Raw genomic sequence first — 20,437 nt, forward strand, 5'->3', positions numbered from 1 at the left:
TAGTTCATTCTTACTATAGCTATTGCTATCTTCAGCAACAAAATACATCACCATAATAAGGTACTATCACCACTATCAGCAAACACATACCATTTATCATGCACCTAAGTAATTGGCTATGTCTATTTTTACATATATTAGCTCATTCAATCCTCAAAACAACTCTGTGAGATCACCCATTTCACAGGTAAAGAGAATCTGAATGAAGGTCTGTTTTGACTCCAAAATCACTGAAATTTTTTTCTAATTAATACTCTGAAAATCCTTCCTGGTCACACCTAGTTCCAGAGTTTTGACACGATATCACTTCATAATACTCTAACACAATCTTTTTTTTAATGTTTATTTATTTATTTAGAGGGGGGTTGGGGCACGGAGAGAGTCCCAAGCAGGCTCCACACCATCAGCACAGAGTCTGACTCAGGGCTCAATCCCACAACTGTGAGATCATGACCAAAGCCAAAATCAAGAGTCAGACACTTAACCAACTGAGCCACCCAGGTGCCCCTCTAATACAGTCTTTTAGATTCATGCTAGAATATTAGACTTTTAGAGAGATAAAGACTTATAAAATACAACTGTGTCTGGGAAGTCAGTCCTCTTTGAAAGAGAATAGTTTCTGGGGGAAGAAAACATGAAGTGAGAAACGCGGAAAAGATGCTTGTCCAACCAGCCAAATTAGCTAAATCAATCCTAGAAGCAGCTGATCACAGACAGTACAAGCACAGCTTCACCAAAAAAAAAGTTGGCCTTAAAGTCCCATGTGCACTTGTTTTAGCAATCTCCTACTGACTTTTTTTTTTTTTTAACGCTTCACGAATTTGCGTGTCATCCTTGCGCAGGGGCCATGCTAATCTTCTCTGTATCGTTCCAATTTTAGTATATGTGCTGCCGAAGCGAGCACTCCTACTGACTCTTTGAGAGTCTTTGTAAACGTCAACTCCTTGTCAAATTTTCTGCTCCCCATCCTCATCCTCATCCCACCCCACATTCTCTCCACCATTTTCCCATAGCACTTTGTAAATGCCTCTATTGTGACACTACATTGAATTTACCTATCCATACCTCAAGCCTGTGAGGGAAGGGGTTACCATATCTTATGTTTGTGTTCCCAGTGTACCACGTAGTGCCTGGAACATGTGGACGGAATGAAGGACTGATGAATGAGTCAACGAATGAATGAAATGGAAAAGCAAAAATAGAACTAAAAGTTAGGAATAAAAAGAACAATGAGGGGGCACCTGGCTGGCTCAGTCCAAAGAGCATGTGACTCTCAATGTCAGGGTGTGAGCTCAAGCCCCATGTTGGGTGTAGAGATTACTTAAATAACGAACAAAAAAATAAATAAATACTTTTAAACAAACCAATGAGTTTTCAATAACTAAGAAGTTCCTTTATTTAGTCATACATTTTACAGAAGAAAAAACAAACTTGTGGGGCACCTGGGTGGCTCAGTCGTTTAAAGTATCTGACTTCAGCTCAGGTCAGCCTGCTTTGGATTCTGTGTCTCCCTCTCTCTCTGCCCCTCCCCTGCTCATACTCTCTCTCTCTCTCTCTCTCTCTCTCTCTCTCTCTCTCTCTCTCTCTCAAAAATAAATAAAACATTAAAAAATTATCTAAAAAAAAAAAGAAAGAAAAAACAAACTTGTTATTAGTTAAATGACTTGTCTATACTAGTTACTATCAGGGGCACCTGGCTGGCTCAGTTGGTAGAGCATATGACTCTAGATTTTAGAGTCATGAGTTTGAGCCCATGTTGGGCATGGAGCCTACTTAAAAAAACAATAACAACAACAACAAATTAGTTAATGTCAGAAGCAGGACTAGAACACAACAGGTCTATTAACCTCAACTTTTTGTTTCCCTGATCTTTTCTCATCATTATAACACTGATCACACTGTATTGCCAGTCTTCCCCAGCACATCAAGCTCCTTGAAGGCAGTAACAATGTCTTATTGATCTCTAATCTATCCCTTGATTATAAATGCTGAAGGTAATGAATACAGTCCTCTGTGCCATAAAAATGACCTCAAAATCAGATATGTGGGTTTGCAATCCCCTTTAACACCACTTCTATACTAATTTCCACACTGTCAGAGATACCTGAATGAATTTTAGTGAAACAGTGAAATAACCCTGAGTTTTAAAACCAAACACACCTGAGTTTAAATGTCAGTTCTGAAATTTATTGTGATGTCAGGCATACTATTTAAAATTTTAGAGCTCAATTACTTCACCTGTAACCCAGATCAGAAAGGCTAAGAGGACAGGTAATAACATCTATCCTGCAAACTAGCATATTATAGGTGTTCAATTAAAGGGTCATTATGTTATTGTTGTTATTGTTAATTAACAAATTAGTGAATTCATTCATTACAACATGGAGCATTTTTTCAACTTCTCTCTGCATATCACCTGTCCTTTAAACCATTTCCAGGCAGATTTCTCTAGAAATTTTCTGAGTGATAATCGCTATTTCCTGACTTCACACAATACTGAGTGGCCAACACACAACTTTTAGCATTGGATTATAAATTCTGTCTTGTGCTATTCTCTAATTTTTTATTATGCACATATCTCATTTTTCTCATCAAGTTGTAAGGTTTTTGACTATGTAATAAGGGTAATATGTAATATGTAATAGGGTAGCATAGAGAGAATAGAAGCAGAGAATTGAGTATAGAGGCTAATTATAATAGTGCTGACAAGGAATGATAAGAATGAGAGCTGGGGCAGTGGCATTGAAAAAAGAAATGGGACTCAGGGACACTTAAATGATAGAACTGGCAAGATTTGGCCCCTGATTCAATGTGATGGATAATGCTGGGTTGGGGAATAAAAGATGATCCTAAGGTATCTAAAATAAATGGTTGACTAGATGATGATTCTATTATCTAAAATAAGGAGTAAAATAAAAAGAAGAGATTGGAGACTGGGAGTGGGAGAAGGAAGGACAAAAGGTATTAAAGACATGTTAAATCTTTTGCAAGTAGGCACAAGTGGGCAATAAAAAGAGAGAGAAAAAGATCTAAAATACTGAAAACTCTTGGTTGGAGAAATTTCCTCAGGAAATAAAGCAGCTTCTGAACCTAAGCTGTACAAGATATAAAAGAGACTGAGGTTGGGCAGAGAGGATACAGAAGCAGGTTGTCCAGTGAGGCCCTGCAGGGCAGAAATAGACTCAGATGGTAAATGTTATAAGTAAATAAATTTTTATTTGCCCTAAGGGAGAATTTTCTAAAAACATGAGGTTTCTGAGTCACCAAATCTTGGAGGAAACAGCTGTCCTTTGGGATCCAGGGAGCTATGTATCCCATTGTATGACTCTGGACCAGTCATTTCGCCCCAGCTTCCACTGTCATATCTGCAAATTTCAGACCAAAGCCATTATCCTTATTATTCAGATTCTAGTGCTTATTAGGACACTTCCTATATCACTGAGTATAACCAAAGAAACAGATTCGTGGCCATCAATGCATTTCACATAAAATGCAGATGGAGTAAATAAGGATACAGCTCAGATCAGGAAGATGAGTAAAGCTTTAATTATGAACCAGTTGATCCCTACACCCATCCTACAATGAGTAGCTTAGAAAGCACATACATTTCTGTTTCTTCTTTGAGACTGTCTTATCTGTTTTTCTGTCCATTCTCCAAGGTCATGAGTTTACCTATTTATGACTGAATACATTTTGGTGGAAGAGCTTCTATAATTATGATAGAATGACATCTCAGTTGATTTGGACACCTTTAAATGTAGCTCAAATTAGCTTGGCAAGGAAGCAATCTAGCAGGAAATAAACTACAGGTAAAATTCTCTAAATCAATTTTTCTCATTATATCTATACAAATTCTTCTTGGAGATGCTAACACTATCTTCTGTTTAATTTAGACAGTCAGGTTTAAGGACTTTTTTTCAAAAGTAGACAAGTTGAGAGGTGGGAAGTGCTTTAATAACTATCTCTCAAAAGAAATCACTTCCATGGTATCTATAAAGTACACTTCAGAGAACAATGGTATCTATAAGGTACGCATGCTGTGAAGAACAATGGCTGGTCATAGGAAGACTTGTTTTCTAATCCCAGGTCTGATCAATGCCGTGTGGCTTCAGACAAGTCACTTAATATCTTAATAATTTCCTCAGCTATATAATGATAAATATGAAGAAAGATAATGTGAAAATTCTTTGAGATATAAATTGTCTGCAATGAAAGGCTTTATAAGTAATGCACAATTCCTCCTTTCCTCAATCTATTTATATAGATATGAGGTCCTTAATATATCTTTGAGATAACTCATAATCCTCTCCTCCCTCCATTAGATTTGTTAATCAAACGATTGAAAGTATTTTGGTAGATGGGGTGCCTGGCTGGCTCAGTCGGTTGAGTGTCCGACTTTGGCTCAGGTCATGATCTCGGGGCTCATGAGTTCAAGTCCTGAGTCGGGCTCTGTGCTGGCAGCTCAGAGCCTGGAGCCTGCATCTGATTCTGTGTCTCCCTCTCTCTGCCCCTCCCCGGTTCGTGTTCATGCTCTCTCTCTCTCCCTCTCTCTCTCTCTCTCTGCCCCTCTCTCTCTCTCTCTCACACACACATACACACACACAAATAAAAATAAACAAAAAAAATTTTGAAAGTACTTTGGTAGATAGGTAAAAGATTTAGTGACAAAACCTGCTAAAAGAAGAAAGCCAAATGCCTCTGAAAAAAGGTAAGGGTATCTTAAATGAAAAAAATCAAAGACTATATATACATTTAATGTGTTTGTAAGACATACTCTGTCTTTATTATTTTTCAGATCTGTCAGTTAAAAAATAAAAGTAGTGGTGTAATATACTCAAGAGGTTTAATATTATGTTAATCAAAGCTGACAACTGTGAAAAACATTTATTTTTGTATGTGAACCACTAATTTCAGATGCAATCTAAAATACTCAAGTCCCAATTGTTAACACTGAAATGCCAACAAAAACCTTAAGGAAATCTTTTGTAGCTAGATTATACTGTTATGCATTTATTTGAGAAACTAAAACATGTATGTAACCAATGTATCTAAATCCTACTGTATCACTGCAAAGTCTCCAATAAAATCTACTTGGTCAAAATTTGAGCAAATTATACTACATAGCTTAATTTAAAATCTATGTTGTCATTCATCAAATTCTGATAACTATACTATGCAATTTAGTGTATGTGGTTAGAGCATTGCCTAGACTCAACAAATCCAAAGTTGCATTCCCATTCCTCCTGGAGCCAGTTGACTTGAAAAGGAGAAAAATATCAGTAACCTAGCACAGCTTGCTTTCTATCCACTTTCTCTGATTTTGGTGAAAACTGAGTTCAAAGGACACTTGATAAAATTGTGGATGAATAGCCTGTGTAAAGAAACTACCTGAAATGCCACCTTCACAAACAAAGTACAGTACTCCCTCAAAATATAAATAAATGGAATAAAACAAATAAACTTTCCTTCTCTAAATATAGGGAACAGAGCATGTCGTGATCCAGTTTAGGTCTGCCTCTCCACTGCTAAATCTAACACCTCCAGAGAAGATCCTAGTCTGATGTGTGAATATAAATAAATTGATTAAATCCTGAACATGTTTCCTCCTCAACTGTAAAATGAGGATAATAATACTGACCTCCTTAGGACAATTGTGAGAATTACAGTAAGCAGTGACTATAAGCTAACTATTAAGTGAAAGCAGCAATAATAGTAGCAGCAGCAGCAGCAGCAGCAGCAGCCATAGTTATCATTCTGTCCTGATACATAGGGGATCATGTACAGGTCTAAGAATAAAATCTAAGAGTGTATTTTAAGAAGGAAAAGGTGATCAACTTTAGCATATTTTTGGTGAAGGAAGATCAATGGTTTTTGAATTTGTCCAGGAAGAAATTGCTGGGGAGCTTGTTTTAAAAGAATATTTTCAGGGACACCTACCTGGGTGGCTCAGCCAGTTAAGCATTAGACTTCAGCTCAGGTCATGATCTCAAGGTTCCTGAGTTTAAGCCCCGCATTGGGCTCTTGGCTGTTAGCACAGAGCCCACTTTAGATCCTCTGTCCCCCTCTTTCACTGCCCCCCGTGCTCGTGTTCTGTCTCTCAAAAATAGACATTTAAAAATAAGTAAATGAAAGAATATTTTCAAAGCAGTAAGGTGAGAAGCCTGATTGTAGGTGGCTAATGAAAAGAAAATGGAGATGGCAGGTATAAACCAGGCATTTTCAACATCCACCAATCACTATCATAGAGTCATGATGATTTTTTTTAAATCAGAGGACTTATATTTCTAGGCTTTTTATTATAGTTCTCATTTACAGAGAGTTTTAGGATTGAGAAAAATAATTACTAAGATTGTCTTGTTGCCATTGTTCTAACTCACAAAATGTTCTTAGTGGTTGACAATGTAGAAAACTATTGAGGTTATTTGGTAAAGAGTACATTGATGATGAATTTAAAACTGATAGGTAAAGTGGGCAGGGGGAGGCAAACCATAGCTCTAAGTAGACAGGAGACTGAAGAAAAATGAATTTTTATTGAATGTAATGAAACATGGTTTCAAGGCAACTATTCTCAGGGTTTTGTAACTAGTTAGCATGCCAGAGTCTCATTCGTTATTGGAATTAACCAGACAAATCACTCCACCAGCTAAGAACGGCCATGCACCACCACCCACAGAATCAAGAAAGAGATATCAATCTGTCAATCCTGTCCATGCCTTTGGTTTCCCGTGTTGAGTCAAATTAAGCAGGAGGTTCCACTCCTGGTGGCAACCTTCTGCCAATTCCTTTAAGTTTCAGCTTTGCAACCATACTCTCCCCCTGCCCCTCCCCCACTCCCATGCCCAACCAGAATCCAAAGACTTTGGTTTCCCAGAAGCTGCACCAGTGTATCACCAGTCGGCATCATTTATGTTTGGAACTATGGCAACTATCTCTGTGCCTTTGAGATCTACTGATATAAGCTTCTCATTGATGATATAAGGGAGAAGAGAAATTAAGGGGTTGAGACAGGAAGCTATACATCAAGCGATTTCTTTCAAGATGTGGACAACTGGATGTTTAAAAGCAGAGGTTTAGGAGCCAGTGAAAAGGAAGAGAACAAAGAAATGTTAGAAGAAGCAGAAAAGCTTAGCAACAAAGTACCTCACATATTAGGATAGGATAAGATTCAATAATAATAATAGCACCTCACATTTATTGGGAACTATCATTTAAAAATTTTGTTATATCTTTGTGTTATGCATAGTAGCAGCTAGTAGAAATACCACAATTCTGATTTTGCTGGTGTCAATAAAAAATCTGCAAATTATATAGAAAGATCATTTATCCACCTTTTGGACTTAATTTACTTTGAATTCATGTAGTACTTCATAGTTTACAAAAGCATTTACATAATCCTCAAAACGACATGAATCTGCTGAATCAGTTTTGTAATTCCCATTTTCAGAGAGAATCTCAAGCAGATTCCATGCCCTGCGCAAAGCCAAAAGTGGGGCTTGATCCCCCAACCAAGAGATCATGACCTGAGCTGAAATCAAGAGATGGCAGCTTAACCAACTGAGCCACACAGGCTTTTTTTTGTTTCTCTTAAGTCCACAGTTGATTATGAAGAAAGAATTCTCACATTTTCGGTAGATATTTAAAGTGTTGGACTTCCTAACTAGCATTCATCTTAAGATAAAACGGTGGGTTTTTTTTTTTTAATGTTTACTTATTTATTTTGAGAGAGAGTGAGCGCAAGCAGGTGAGGAGTAGAGAGAGGGAGAGAAAGAGAAAATCCCAAGCAGGATCTGCATTGCCAGTGCAGACCCTGATGCAGGGCTTCAACTCATGAGCCATGAGATCATGACCTGAGCTGAAATCAAGAGTTGGACACTTAAGCAACTGAGCCACCTAGGTGCCCCTTAAGAAAAAACATTTTATCTTCATTCAGATTTCCTCTATTTCCGCAAAGACCCAGTGAGTGCCTGATGCTGTTCCACTCCTAATCAGGCCTCTCCAAGGCAACGCAATATCTATGCGTGTTTCCCATTTTCCCTGTCATCCCCCAAATTTAAAAACCTATTTCCCATTATCTTCACAGCACTGTTAATTTATCTAATTCACTAATTTGCAATAAGATACTAAAACTGTTAGGAGCTTGGGGTGCCTGGCTGGCTCAAGAATCAGGGAACATGTGACTCTTGATCTTGAAATCATGGGTTCAGGCCCCATGTTGGGCATGGAGCTTTCTTGGGAAAAAAAACAACAACAACAAACTAATAGGAACTTAAAAAATATCCCCCTCTCCCCCAGATTTGCATTTTAACCTGGGGTCTTAAATTGTTTTAATAATATGGGCATTTCTGACCCTCATAATGGAGCCAAGGTAATTTGGTTTTTCTTGGCATCCCATCACACCAACACAACAAAGGCATACTTTATAGTGCTTTTTGTACAAATAATGTACATTACATGTACATCAGTATTAAACAAAAAGGGAGAAAACTATTCATAATGAGACTAGTCAAAATTATAATCCTCTTGCCCAGTGTGATTAATAATAATGTTAAAACTAGATTTTTGTCTTAATTCAATAAAATGTTATAAGCATAAGCAAATAAGTTAAATGTTTAAGTCATTCTTTAATATCATTGGTTTTTAGGAAAAGAAGAAGTAACTTCATAATTATTCAATAGTGAATTTATACAAATTTCCTTCTGTGATCAATCCCAAGTCATTTTAGAATTTTCATGCAAATAGATGAAAGAAAACTTCATTGTTGCTAAAAAGACTTCTTTATGCCACCTTTTGTTTTCTGATTGACTCATCTTTCATTATTTTTCTATAGACCAGGAATCATATATTTAGTTTAAAAATTAAGAAACCTCGGGGCGCCTGGGTGGCTCAGTTGGTTAAGCGGCCGACTTCGGCTCAGGTCATGATCTCGCAGTCCGTGAGTTCAAGCCCCGCGTCGGGCTCTGTGCTGACAGCTCAGAGCCTGGAGCCTGTTTCGGATTCTGTGTCTCCCTCTCTCTGACCCTCCCCTGTTCGTGTTCTGTCTCTCCCTGTCTCAAAAATAAATAAAACGTTAAAAAAAATTAAAAAAAAAAAATTAAGAAACCTCTACCAAGCATCCGTTCTGCTTAGTTTTGTAAATATTAGTTTAAAGACCAAAGATAAAATGAAATAGATGGAGGCTATCTGCCTTACATACAACCTCCTTTCCTTTTAAGAATTTCCTGTGGAAATGCGGTTTTCTAGAACTTCATCTCTGGTTAACCGAGCAAGGGGAAGCTTACAGACACAAACAGATGGCTAAACCAATGACTGTCACCAAGAGGGCCCTATGGCCTGAAAGGAAGTCACCTTAAGACAACAGAGAAAAGCAGGGTGGTCATCCTAGCTCTTGCACATGAAGAATTGTTAGCTTTTTTAAGATTTATTTAAAAAAAAATTTTTTTTTAACGTTTTATTTATTTTTGATACAGGGAGAGACAGAGCATGAACAGGGGAGGGTTAGAGAGAGGGAGACACAGAATCTGAAACAGGCTCCAGGCTCCAAGCTGTCAGCACAGAGCCCGACGCAGGGCTCAAACTCACAGACCACGAGATCATGACCTGAGCCGAAGTCGGCCGCTCAACCCACTGAGCCACCCAGGCACCCCTTTACGATTTATTTTTAAATAATCTCTACATCCAACATGGGGCTCAAACTTACAACCCTGAGATCAAGAGTCACGTGCTCTATCTATGGAGTCAGCAAGGCACCCCAGAATCGTTAGCTCTTTTTACTGCATGCATATATACTGAATCTACAGTATATATGAGGTATATATATGAGTATGAGGTTTCCTTTATATGCTGCAGTACCTTACTACATTAATCGCTGCTTTATACTCAGCTTTCTTTTTTTTTGCAACACTAAAGGATTTCAGTTTCCAAAGGGTTTGTGAAGATGTAAATAATTATACAAACAATTATGATTAACCACTTTTCTTAATTGTTTTTTTTAAATGAGTTTAGGGGTGCCTGGGTGTGCTCAGTCCGTTAAGCACCTGACTCTTGATTTCAGCTCAGGTCATGATTTCATGGTTCGTGGGTTCAAGCCCACATCAGGCTCTGCACTGACACTGGGGAGCCTGCTTGGGATTCTCTGTCTTCCTCTCTCTCTGCCCCTCCCCTGCTGGCTCTCTCTCTCTTAAAAATAAACACTTTTTTAAAATTAAAAAAAAAATACAGGTTTAAAAATATGTACAGGGGCACCTGGGTGGCTCAGTCGGTTAAGCACAGGATTTTGGTTTAGGTCATGATCTCACGGTTTGTGAGTTCAAGCCCCACATCAGGCTCTCTGTTATCAGTGCAGAGCCCACTTCAGATGCTCTGTCTCCCTCTCTCTCTGTCCCCCCCCCTCAAAATTAAATATACAGTATTTAATTACATGTACAGTATAAAATAAAATTTAGGTACCCCAATCATCTTCCCTCATGAAAGATTATTTTCCCTCATGAGGGATGCCTGGCTGGCTCAGTTGGAAGAGCATGTGACTCCTGATCTCAGGGTCATGAGTTCAAGCCCCACATTGGGTACAGAGATTACTTAAATAAAACTTAAAAAAAAAAAAAAGATTACTTTCCCTCATGAAAGATACTTTTAGTATCTTTTTGGCATGGTTTACTAAAGCTTTATAAGTTAGAATTTCCAATTCTAACCCTTTTCCTTTCTCTCTCTGCTTCTCCAGATCCTTTCCCTGCTTGCTATGAGAAAAGGAGGCTAAAACTTTGTTCTACATGTTTCTCATAATATCATAACTAATTTTAACCTTTATGGTATTTATCCTCCAATTAGCTATTACTTTAGTAAAAAGTAAACCTCAGGTTAAAGGGTTATAAATATGAACAAATCTCAGTTCCTGACCTCAAGGAAATTTACAGGGCAGTAATGATCCTGAGAGAAATAATGATAAGTACATTTACTTTTCTCTTTATACTTTAGGAAGGGTTTAAACATGCAAAAGTTCATTTGATGTTTAAAACATCCTTGTAAGGAAGATAGGACAGATACTATTTCCCTAACTTTACAGAGGAGATAAAAGTAAAACATGCAACACATTTAAAGAACTAAAAATATTTAGATAAACTGTCATACATTGTGATTATAACTAGATAAACATGTTATAACATTATACACACACATACATCCTTAACTTATCCTTAGAAAGGCATCCAGGCTTAAGAAAATATCTCATTTGTTTTCCACAATGCTTAAAATCTCATCTTTTAGGGGCGCCTGGGTGGCTCAGTCGGTTGGGCAATCAACTTCGGCTCAGGTCATGATCTCGCAGTTTGTGAGTTCGAGCCCCGCATCCGGCTCTGTGCTGACAGCTCAGAGCCTGGAGCCTGCTTCGGATTCTGTGTCTCTCCCCTCTGTCTAACCCTCCCCTGCTCATGCTCTGTGTCTCTCTGTCTCTCAATAATAAATAAACATTAAAAAAAAAATTTTTTTAAATCTCATCTTTTACATTTATTTATTTATTCATTCATTCAGATTTTATTTTTAAGTAATCTCTACACCCAATGTGGGGCTCAAATCACAACTCCGAGATCAAGAGTCTCTCACTCCACCGACTTGAGCCAGCATGGACCCCTAAAATCTCATTTTATAATCCCATACTAGTGTCTATAGGAGGTTCCATTATAAATAGTCAGAAATGCAAAAAACATTACTAAACACTAGAATTTACTACATGATAACTGGGCTCCTTAGAAAATGGAAGTTTGGAGTAAAGAGTCCTAGAATAACGTGGGAAACGATTTATTGGGAAAAAAGAAAAAAAAAAGCCTTGATAAACTGATATAAAGCCCTGGGCACAAGCAGCCTGTGGATTCCTGAAAAAATTGAGTAGGATGGAGGTGGAGAAGATATTACAAGGAGAGACAAAATGACTATTTTACAATTTTGCTGCTGTTAATGACAAAACCCCGGGCTCCTTTTCAATTTCTAGTAGGCATATGTTGTACTTTTCAAGGTATAAGCTTCCCTCACAGGCCACTAAATAAACACTTACCAGCCCTTTAAAATTAAATCAGTTTGGGGGTCTTCTACTTTTTAACTTGCATTTGCCTCCCTTACCTGCCACCACCCTCATTCTTTGTTTCTTAGAATTAAAAAAGCCTAGGGGCATCTGGTTGGCTCAGTTGGTACAGCATGTGACTCTCAATCTCAAGGTAGTGAGTTCAAGCCCCACAATGGGCATGGAGCCTACTCAGAAAAAGAAACTAAAAAAAAGAAAGAATTTAAAAGAGCTAATTCTAAAGCCATTTCTTTCTGCTCATGTTCCACTCTCTATATTCACCTACTAAGACCATATGTTGTCATCTGCTGTTCTAATATTTCTCTCTCAACTCTTTTCTTACATATTTGCCTCAAATTTAAGGTTTTTGGGTGACTCTATTTTTAAAAAATCAACAGCAGGGTGTTGTTACACCTTAATCAGACTTTAGGTCTGAGTCTTTTAGTATTTTCTTTACCTACTTTCTCCATTCAATCCTTTATTTCTTCCTAACATTGAAATGAAGGTCATGGACATGTCAGTGCCTAGCATAGTGCCAGGCACATAGGTGTTCAAAAAATATTTGTCAAATGAATCTTTCATAGCTTTAAAATTATTGATAGGAACATTTAGTCTGTAAAACTGAAAATTCTTGGAAGCAGTTTTCTCAAAGTTAACAAAACCCTAAACTCTTCTTTAATAGACAATTAGGATTCCCAAGATATTTCTCATTTTAATAAAAGACTGGAATAGAAAATTCTAAAAATCAACACAAAGATTAAAAAGCAGCCCTAAGATTAACAAAATTTTGTGTTTTGTCTTCCTTTAATTCATTCAGACTCTGACGATCCAAGAAACAACCAGTTAGTGTTGTATCTACTTCAGAAGTTGGATCTGGCCTCAGAATGGAGGTATCAAAGTCATTAAAATTTTATCTTGTTAGGAAACTGTACTTACCTTAGAAAAAAAAGCAAATTGACGTTTCTCCCAATTTAGGAACTGTGGAAACAAGGGAAACCACTACACATCATTTCCACAATGCCCTATTATGCGAGAGAACATCTAATTTTGTTAATTCATTAAGCATTTTAAGAGTATTTTTGGCCATCACTATACTAAGGAGCTGTAGAGAGACACACAGTGGAGCCAGTGCACATTCCTTCTCCCCAAAGAGGTTACAATGCAAAGAGAGAACCAGGCGCGGAACTCAGAACAAAAGCTGTGACTGCATAATAATGTATTGGGGGTTGGGGGATGGGGATCTGAAAGCCTAGTTACTAGGAAAGCAATTTCCAGGAGGTAAGAGCTTAGGCCAGCTCTGAAAGAGGTTGATTGTAATTTTGCAGGAGTGAAAGTTGGAGGGGCTTCTACTTAGGAGATAAACATCTGCGCAGATTTAAAGGTGGGAAGTGCCTGAAGTGTGCAAGACTGTAAAGAGACTGACCTCCTAGCAGTCAAAGGCTGATAAGGGGAAAGACTGATTTTGAGGATGTAGGTAAGTTTGGGGAAGCCTGTTGATGATGTGTGAAGGGAAGAAGACATTTTTTTCTTTGTTATAGTAAAAAGCTTAGATTTCATGACATGGGTGTAAAACAAAGAGGAAAATTACGTGAGAAAAATTATTAAGACAGCTATGTAAAAATGAGGTTCTGGTTCTGGAGCTCTAGAAACAAGTTAGACACGGCATAATTTAGGTCTACGTTGTTAAGACTCAGAATAAAATGGTAGCTAAGGAAATTTTCAAAGTTGAGTAAATAGTAATAACAGTAAACATATATAAGGTTATGCTACAATCGATCTCTTTAATTATTAACACAATTAATGACAATCTCCAGATAATTTCTTATCTCTAGCTCATTCCTTCCCATCCAGCACCTCTCTCTAGCTTACATCTTTGTATTCAAGACCTTTTGAGGACATCTATTCAGTACCCTCCTCCTATGACTTACTCAACTTGTCTTTGCTTTGTCTTCTTCCCATAAATGAAAAAATATCATCTTAGTCTTTAAAAGACCCAGCCTAAATACCGTTTCCTTGAAGTCATTTATGACCTCAGGAAATTATCTGAACTTCTATCTGCTAGTCACTTTGGCCACATGCAGCTTATTTTCTGAACAATTTTTTTTTAATGTTTTATTTATTCTTGACAGAAAGAGAGACAGAGCATGAGTGAGGGAGCGGCACAGCGAGAGAGGGACAAAATCCAAAGCAGACTCCAGGCTCTGAGCTGTCAGCACAGAGCCCAACGTGGGGCTCGAACTCATAAACTATGAGATCATAACCTGAGCCGAAGTCCAACCCTTAATCGACTGAGCCACCCAGGCGCCCCTGAACAATTTTTGAATACTGATGATCTTCATTCTATTTAACCCTTTAAAACAGTTTTTTAAAAATCATGGGGCACCCGGGCAGCTCAGTCAATTCAGTGTTGGACTTCGGCTCAGGTTATGATCTCACAGTTCATGAGTTCAAGCCCCACATCGGGCGCTCTGCTGTTGGTGCAGAGCCCACTTCAGATCCTCTATCCCCCTCCTTCCATGCCCCTCCCTCACTCATCCGCACGAATGTACCCACGCACTCTCAAAAAAAAAACATTAAAAAAAAATAAGTATGATCATTGCAGAACACATAGAAAATAAAAATCACTTGTGGAGTGCCTGGTTGGCTCAGTCAGTGGAGCGACTCCTGATCTCAAGGTTGTAAATTCAAGCCCCATGCTGGGTGGAGAGATTACTTAAAAAAATAAAATCTTTTAAAAACGGCACTTGTAATCCTGCCACCATTACTAAAATGTTGATGTATTCCAAGTGTTCAATGTGAATAGTATATACATTCGTTTTTAAATACAATATATACATTTTTGCATCCTGCATTTAGTTTTTGCTTTTTTTTTTTTACATTGTTATTTTACAGACTCTTGGCATCCAAACCATTCTACTCAGAATCTGAAGACCCCAGCTACTGCTTCTTTTTACCTCAGCTGTTAATCCTTATATCCTCTTTTTTTTTTTTTAATTTTTTTTCAACGTTTTTTATTTATTTTTGGGACAGAGAGAGACAGAGCATGAACGGGGGAGGGGCAGAGAGAGGGAGACACAGAATCGGAAACAGGCTCCAGGCTCCGAGCCATCAGCCCAGAGCCTGACGCGGGGCTCGAACTCACGGACCGCGAGATCGTGACCTGGCTGAAGTCGGACGCTTAACCGACTGCGCCACCCAGGCGCCCCTATATCCTCTTTCTTTATGCCTCTTGCTTCCAGGTGTCCACTGTTTGCCTTCTCAATGTGCCTTTAATTAATTAATTAATTAATTAATTAATTTTTATTTCAATGTGCCTTTAAATCAATATTCAACCCATCTCAACCCCTTTTACCTCAGTGTTTGAGAAGAGGTTTTATCTATCTATCTATCTATCTATCTATCTATCTATCTATCTATGATTTTGTTTTTAAGTAATCCCTATTCCCAATGTGAGGCTTGAACTCACAAGCCCTGAGATCAAGAGCAGCATGCTCCACTGACTGAGCCAGCCAGGTCCCCAGGGGTGGGCAGGGAGAGCTTTTAAAGAGCTTCCTACAGATTGATTGGTCTTGGGTCTGGTGTTCATCTCAGACTAATAAACTCTGGAAAAGAGGGAGAAGGGGTCATACAGTCCAGTAAGATAATTTATAAAGAAGGACCCTCTTTGAAGAATTGGGAATGGGAGACACAGTTGACTTGACCTATAAATCCTTCATTTAATATTTTTAGAAAAGAAGATTTTTTTAAAAAATTGCTTTATTTTATATTTGAGAGAGAGAGACAGAGAAAGCGAGCAGGGGAGGTGCATGCAGAGAGAGAGACAGAATCCGAAGCAGGCTCCAGACTCCGAGCTGTTAGCACAGAGCCCAACGCAGGACTCGAACTCACAAGCAGTGAGATCATGACCTGAGCTGAAGTCGGACGCTTACCCGACTGAGCCATCCAGGTGCCCCGAAAATAAGATTTTTTAAAAGTAATCTCTATGCTGAACTTGGGATTCAAACTCATGACCCCGAGATCAAGTCACATGCTCTACCAACTGAGCCAGCCAGGCACCCCCTGAAAATAGAATTTTTAAAATAATTGTTTAAGTTTATTTATTTATTTTGAAAGAGGGAATGCATGAGCAGGGGAGGGGAGAGGGAGAGCGAGAGAATCCCAAGCAGTCTCTGCACTGTAAGCATAGAGCAGATACAGGGCTCGAACTCACAAACTGCAAGATCATGACCTGGGCCAAAATGAAGAGTCGGTCACTTAAGTGACTGAACTACCTAGACAGCCCTGAAAATAATATTTTTGATGACTATATAATATTCTGTCCTATGACTATATCAGATATACTTATCCTTTCCCATGGTACTGAACAGTTAGGTTGTTTCTGGTCTTCACTATTCTAAATAACACTGAGCAGAAGTAAAAAATTGTTTGTATTCCTAAAAGCAAAATTACTAGATCAGTGGCGGCGGATTCTTAATATTTGCCAAAGACCTTCTAGATGGGTTTTATGACCTTAAAAAAGGAGAGCAAGGTTTTTGAACTTATATTTTGCTTTCTAGGAAATGCAGGAAAAACTATATTGTAGTTTTTCAAAAATGCCAAAAATACTTAAATGAAATACTTCCTCTTAAGAGATACTCTCATATAATGCATTTTAGAAATTAAGGTGATGGGAAAGATTACAAGACAGTGGTTTATGTGTTTTGAACTGGAGGACTGCACTGGGGACAGAATTGAATTCTATAGAATTATTAATGCACTTGTATTAGAAAAAAAGAATGAAAGGAGTATTAAACTATGAAAATTCATCACTTATCATTTATACGTGCAAAACTACATTTTATGCAATTGAATCTTCAACTGGTACTTTTTATAATGTGAATTGATTAGACCGTTGCCATTTGTTATCTACGTAAGAATTCCTGAGGCTAATATGCCGATGTTAATTAGCCATTTCCCTTCAAACTTTTGTTTAAATATGCTATGAATGCCTTTGTGCGCTCATTTTTTTCCCCATTCATACCATGGAAAGATATTCCCTGAAGTGGAGTTGTTCATGTGAACAATTTTATAGCTTCCCTTATATATTGCAAGATAAGGTACTCCACGGACACGTTATTAACGGTGCATGTTTGTCTTGCTGCTTCTACCCCTCCTTAAAAAGATAGGTCTTTTCATTTTAAATATTCCCCACAGGGTAGCGGAGGTAGAAATGGCACACAGCTGAGCACAGAGTACAAGCTCAAGAAATACTAATGGCTTAATTTTCATGTACCTGTGGGTTTGACTTTCTCTTCTCTAGATCTTTCTCTCTCAGCTCTTCTTTTCGGTATCTATTTCATTACCTTAAATTGGCAATTTCAAGTAAATCGACAGCTTCAGGTTGATTTTGGACACAGGAGTCTCTTCGTGTCCCTCAAATTTATGTCTCAGTGAGTGTCCCATTCTGGAACCTTACTTGCCCGACTGCTGTCTGAGGAAGCTGAATTCAAAGCAGTCACGATCCCCTCGAGGTCACACGTAGGGTTGCCTCCTCAGAAAGGAAGCGTTTTCTCAACGAATGTCTATGCCAGTCAATTTGCGCTGATTTGGAAGATAACGGAATGGGCGCGCCTTCCTGCCAATTTGACGCTGTGCGAGTCGCAGAAATTCAGTGGAGGGGTTCGGACGCCCGCGGAATCTTTTGCATCTCACAGAATTGTAGTAAACACTGGCTGCACCCTCCCGTGCCCGGGAGATGAGGACAGGTGCGAAGCCCGCCTGGGGAGGAAACGGCTACTATCCGCTCAGAGCCACATGCCGCGCTGAGCAAAGCCCATCCCTGGACCACGACCGGAATCCCGGCTGCCGCTCGCCTCTCAGGGCGTCCCCGGCAGCCGAGCGGGTGGCATTAGCCAAGCGGAGCGGCACCCCCGGCACGCCAAAGGCCCGGGGGGCGGGGCGGCACGGCGTCACCTGTGACGTAGCCGCTCGACCGGGCCGCCGCCGCCGCCGCCGCCGCCGCCGCCGCAGCCGCTGAACCGGGGGCGGGGGGCCCGGGGGTGAGCGCAAAGATGGCCGCTTCGGCTCGGGCTGGTGAGTGTGCGTGACGGACGCGCGCGGCTGCAGCGGTTGGCGGAATGAGGCTCTCTACCGGAGCGGAGGTCCGACCAGAGCCTTCGGGGCCTGGGGGCACCTGGCGGTGTTTTCCCGCCTCGCAGGGCGCGGGGAGGTCCTGAGGGAGGGAGAGGGGGGCTGCGGACGGACTGAGGGGAGCGGGCCGAGGGGCGCGCGGAGAAGGCAGTGGCAGTGGCGGCGGGTCCGGCGAATTTAGAATTGGCGCCTCTGGGAAGTTTCGGTGGGTCGTGCGATGTCCTGGTGGCTGGCCACCTCAGGAGTGCCCAGAGATGCTGCGGGCAGCCGCGCGTCCCGTGTGGCCAGGGTCACCGCGTAGCCACCCTGAGCGGGGCTGGAGGGGCATGAGTTGGGAGGAGAAGAGGCGAAATAGGAAGACTTTGGGGGGTGCGGAGGGGGAGATGTGCCCTGACCCGCGTTGGGGAGCGCTATGTAGATGTGATCATGAATAGGGATGCGCGCTGGGCACTCTGCAGAGCTGGTACTGTCGAAATAAAACCGCATCCTAACCCCTGGCTCTGATTGCTGCCAGGTGATGCTCGAAATCCCCTGGGAGGCTTTGGAAGGGCATTTTCTAGCCGTCCGTTTATGAGGAATGGCTTGCTTTCCTTCCAACGATCGGGTCCCAGCGTTGCCAGCACCTGCTGCCACTTAGAGACACTTAGGATTTTTGAATACCAGCTTCCGCTGGCCTTCGGGGAAGGAATGCTAATGGGCTAAACTCATTTGGGGGCTTAAGAAACGTGTTAGCATGAGAAGAAAAAAATGTTCAAGTTTAAGAGGTGGTAGGAGACCCTCGTACGCCCACTCCCAATAAAAAAGAAAGTGAAACGTAGTGATTGTTTCAACTGCAAGTTTGAGCTGTTGTACATTCTGCATGTAACCGGATAATTTCTTGCAGTTTTAATTTTGGAAGTAGACAATTTAGCAAGTCTTAGGAGAGTCGCTTTGTCCTTAACCCCTCCTGATTTCCCCCACTTTTAAACTCTAATGGTCCTATCTTGCAAGTAACGGGATTGTGAAATTAGCATGGAAATAGGACCTTCAGACCCTGCACTTGAATTCCTTATTATCTGTGAAGTAGCCTGTGTGGGGCGGGTTGTGGGGCGGGGGGGGGGGGGGGGGGGGGGCCGGGGGGGGAGTAGGGGGTGGTAACATAGGGCCTGGAATTCCATTTTGAGTTGTCTTTAAAATCAGTATTCAGTGTAAACAATGAAAAAAAATTAGCTGTTCACTGTGATCAAATTCAGAAAGCCAAACATGAGTTAAGCACATGTTTATAGAATATTTCATCATCTCAGTGAGATTCAATATTCAGTTGTCTTGAAAGAGAGGAAAACTTTGTATTCTTGGAGCCCTAATCTTTTTATCCTTAATTTAGCATCTCGGGATTTGAAAGAGATTTTTATTTTTATTTAATTTCCAACCCCTACCCCCACACAGATTTGAAAGAGATTTTAAACATTTTGTCTTGTTTACCTTTTCTCCACCCTGCTCCGATTTCTCTAGTTTTTTGTGTACTAGCCGTTCATTTTGCAAAGGATGGCAGATTTTTCATTCTAGGAATTTTCATGTAGTCTATCTTTATTGAAATTTAGAGATATTCTAATATTTAACAAAGTTTAGCGCATACAGTGAGGAAATTTAAATGTTTTGGCTGTTTTCATTGTACATTCACCTTGTTTTTCTTCCAGAATATTAATTATCCCAGACTTTTTAGCTTAACAACATTTAAGTGATAAGTGAATCTGTGTTGAGTATACTATACAATGATACACTTTTTGGAATATTTAAATTGGAAAATCTGTTGAAGATTTGGGTTAAATATTTGAAATATATTGTTTCTACCTGTCTTTACCCCCCCCCCCATCTTTTCACAGATTTTTCTTTCTGTACTACAGAAATTTATCATATATACCCTCTACCCAAATTTTCCTCTACATGCTTAAATCTTACTGAGTATTATAGCATTGGTGGTACGTAAGAGGATTTTCTGCTCATTGGGTTGTTTGAGGGCAGAGTCTGATTGTATTTTGTTTGTATCCCCAGCACCTGACTATCTGCTTATCATGGAGGGAAAATCCCTGTAAGTGTCGAATTGTGGTTTTGAATGGTGCAGAGATATAGAGAAAGGCAACGTCTTGGCTTCTTATAGGCAGAAAAAGGGTGCTTTGAAGTGTTTCTCCTTCCTGTGATGTTAGGCAGAACAAACATGGTTGCCGGATTCTAATGGAGTTGTCTGGTTGAGGGAGATTAGACGGAGACTGGGGCCCAGGC

At 39.9% G+C, this 20,437-nt stretch overlaps 1 protein-coding gene and 1 non-coding gene across 4 annotated transcripts in view; one reads left to right on the plus strand and one right to left on the minus strand.

The window, feature by feature from the left end:
• USP44 (ubiquitin specific peptidase 44) overlaps positions 1-20,437 on the plus strand; it is a 54,903-nt gene that overhangs the window by 6,231 nt on the left and 28,235 nt on the right. Inside the window, exon 3 of one of the 3 annotated variants that reach the window (XM_019446483.2) lies at positions 13,375-13,523. The exons of 1 other annotated variant lie outside the window; for it this stretch is intronic. The gene's annotated coding sequence lies outside the window, so the exon portion shown is untranslated. Of the gene's footprint in view, positions 1-13,374; positions 13,524-18,045; positions 18,122-20,437 lie in introns of those variants that run through there. One more of the 3 variants, XM_019446484.2, reaches the window with a different exon arrangement.
• On the minus strand, positions 798-904 carry LOC128775125 (U6 spliceosomal RNA). Its single transcript, XR_008419777.1, has one exon. It is a non-coding gene; the product is annotated as a U6 spliceosomal RNA (small nuclear RNA).

Source organism: Panthera pardus, unplaced genomic scaffold (genome assembly GCF_024362965.1).
Source record: "Panthera pardus isolate Hobbes unplaced genomic scaffold, ASM2436296v1 HiC_scaffold_6, whole genome shotgun sequence".
Taxonomy (NCBI): domain Eukaryota; kingdom Metazoa; phylum Chordata; class Mammalia; order Carnivora; family Felidae; genus Panthera; species Panthera pardus.